This window comes from Acipenser ruthenus, chromosome 50, assembly GCF_902713425.1.
Source record: "Acipenser ruthenus chromosome 50, fAciRut3.2 maternal haplotype, whole genome shotgun sequence".
Lineage (NCBI taxonomy): Eukaryota > Metazoa > Chordata > Actinopteri > Acipenseriformes > Acipenseridae > Acipenser > Acipenser ruthenus.
Window position 1 is genome coordinate 6,255,235 of NC_081238.1, and position 2,755 is coordinate 6,257,989.

General features: G+C 37.2%; 1 non-coding gene across 1 annotated transcript; it reads right to left on the reverse strand.

Moving 5' to 3' along the window:
* Positions 1-1,750: 1,750 nt before the first annotated feature.
* On the reverse strand, positions 1,751-1,822 carry trnat-cgu (transfer RNA threonine (anticodon CGU)). Its single transcript has one exon. It is a non-coding gene; the product is annotated as a tRNA-Thr (tRNA).
* Positions 1,823-2,755: the final 933 nt, after the last annotated feature.

Genomic DNA, 2,755 nt, shown 5'->3' on the forward strand with positions numbered 1-2,755 from the left:
AGAACAAACAGTTCTAGTAAATGTCCACACGGTGGCAGCATTGTATAAGGAATAAGAACATAAGAACATAAGAAAGTTTACCAACGAGAGGAGGCCCCATTCAGCCCATCTTGCTCGTTTGGTTGTTAGTAGCTTATTGATCCCAGAATCTCATCAAGCAGCTTCTTGAAGGATCCCAGGGTGTCAGCTTCAACAACATCACTGGGGAGTTGGTTCCAGACCCTCACAATTCTCTGTGTAAAAATGTGCCTCCTATTTTCTGTTCTGAATGCCCCTTTATCTAATCTCCATTTGTAACCCCTGGTCCTTGTTTCTTTTTTCAGTTTGAAAAAGTCCCCCGGGTTGACATTGTCTATACCTTTTAGGATTTTGAATGTTTGAATCAGATCGCCGCGTAGTCTTCTTTGTTCAAGACTGAATAGATTCAATTCTTTTAGCCTGTCTGCATATGACATGCCTTTTTAACCTGGGATAATTCTGGTTGCTCTTCTTTGCACTCTTTCGAGAGCAGCAATATCCTTTATGTAACGAGGTGACCAGAACTGAACACAATATTCTAGGTGAGGTCTTACTAATGCATTGTAAAGTTTTAACATTAGATTCCGTAATTTAAATTCAACACTTTTCATAATACATCCGAGCATCTTGTTGGCCTTTTTTATAGCTTCCCCACATTGTCTAGATGAAGACATTTCTGAGTCAACATAAACTCCTAGGTCTTTTTCATAGATTCCTTCTTCAATTTCAGTATCTCCCATATGATATTTATAATGCAAATTTTTATTGCCTGCGTGCAATACTTTACACTTTTCTCTATTAAATGTCATTTGCCATGTGTCTGCCCAGTTCTGAATGCTGTCCAGATCATTTTGAATGACCTTTGCTGCTGCAACAGTGTTTGCCACTCCTCCTATTTTTGTGTCGTCTGCAAATTTAACGAGTTTGCTTACTATACCAGAATCTAAATCATTAATGTAGATTAGGAATAGCAGAGGACCTAATTCTGATCCCTGTGGTACACCACTAGTTACCTCACTCCATTTTGAGGTTTCTCCTCTAATCAGTACTTTCTGTTTTCTACCTGTTAACCACTCCCTAATCCATGTGCATGCATTTCCTTGAATCCCTACTGCGTTCAGTTTGAGAATTAATCTTTTATGCGGGACTTTGTCAAAAGCTTTCTGGAAATCTAAATAAACCATGTCGTATGCTTTGCAATTATCAATTTTCAATGTTGCATCCTCAAAAAAGTCAAGCAGTTTATTTAGACATGATCTCCCTTTCCTAAAACCATGCTGGCTGTCTCCCAGGATATTGTTACCATATAGGTCATTTTCCATTTTGGATCTTAATATAGTTTCCATAAGTTTACATATAATAGAAGTCAGGCTTATTGGTCTGTAGTTACCTGGTTCGGTTTTGTCTCCCTTTTTGTGGATCGGTATTACGTTTGCTATTTTCCAGTCTGTCGGTACAACCCCTGTGTCAAGAGACTGTTGCATGATCTTGGTTTGCGGCTTGTAAATAACTTCTTTCATTTCTTTGAGTACTATTGGTTGTGCTTGGTAGAAAACGGCATTGTTGGAGTAGGGGTATAGCTCAGTGGTAGAGCATTTGTCTGCAGATCAAGAGATCCCAGGTTCAAATCTGAGTGCCCCCTTTTTTTAATTTAAATTAAAATACAAGTTGCATTATATAATTTTTCATTTCAGCTGAACAAGTAACAAATAGTGTTTTAAAGACAGCAACAAGGTACGGACGGGGATTGAACCCGTGATCTTCGGTTTACGAGACCGACGCCTTACCACTTGGCCACCGCACCCTTCATGACTGCAAATGAAATCGGAAGCTTGGACTCTATTGAGAAGGCTGCCCGGAAAGACAATCTGCCTGGAAACCAACCTTACAGTTAACAGCTGAATGCCAAGGATGGGCAAAATAGTCTCGGAAACTCTTTAAATAGAAAACATTGGTCTCCATATTTATTTAAAATACAAATAGAAAATAGGTTGCCAGACATGTATTTTAAATAGAAATTAGTAAATACTATTTTGCAAATAGTATTTTTTTAAAACACTTGACACCCTCTACCGGCTGTAGTATACACCCATTTTTTATTTATTGTTTTCATAATAATGAACTGAAAGTTTCAGTACTGCCTCAGTCCACAAGCCTGTCAGGAACCGTATTTTGATCCAAAAGAACTGGTACTTCTATAGCAATAATTACAGTAGTTTTAGGCTGTCTTTGAAAATGAATTAATCTGGAGTTAAGAATCGTACATCTTTTACCAGAAACATTTTGTTTTACATTAAATGGATTTCATATTAGAGTGACGCTATGGTCGCATTGCTGAGTAAGGAATGACCATAAAACAAGGCACATGCTAATTCTGAGGACACACTCCTTTTAGGTGTTAACCCTATTATTTGCAGCAGCAGCGATGCAATTTTAAAGCTTTTCACCATTTTTCAATTTTTTTTTTTACTTAAAACGAAAATGCAGTTTATGCTCAATTTGTAATAAAGCAGTACTTGTTATATGATCCTGATAGTAATCGTAATATAATCAGAGCCTTCTGAGGACACAGACGCCGTTACCCACAGTGACTTACAATCGTAAACAAAAATACATTTCAAGAATCACAGTTCAAGTATTCATACATATAAGAGCAAGATAAAATACAATGACTTCAGTTCTAAAATATACAAGTATATGACAAAATACGATTCAGTAATCAGAGCAGATAACAGTG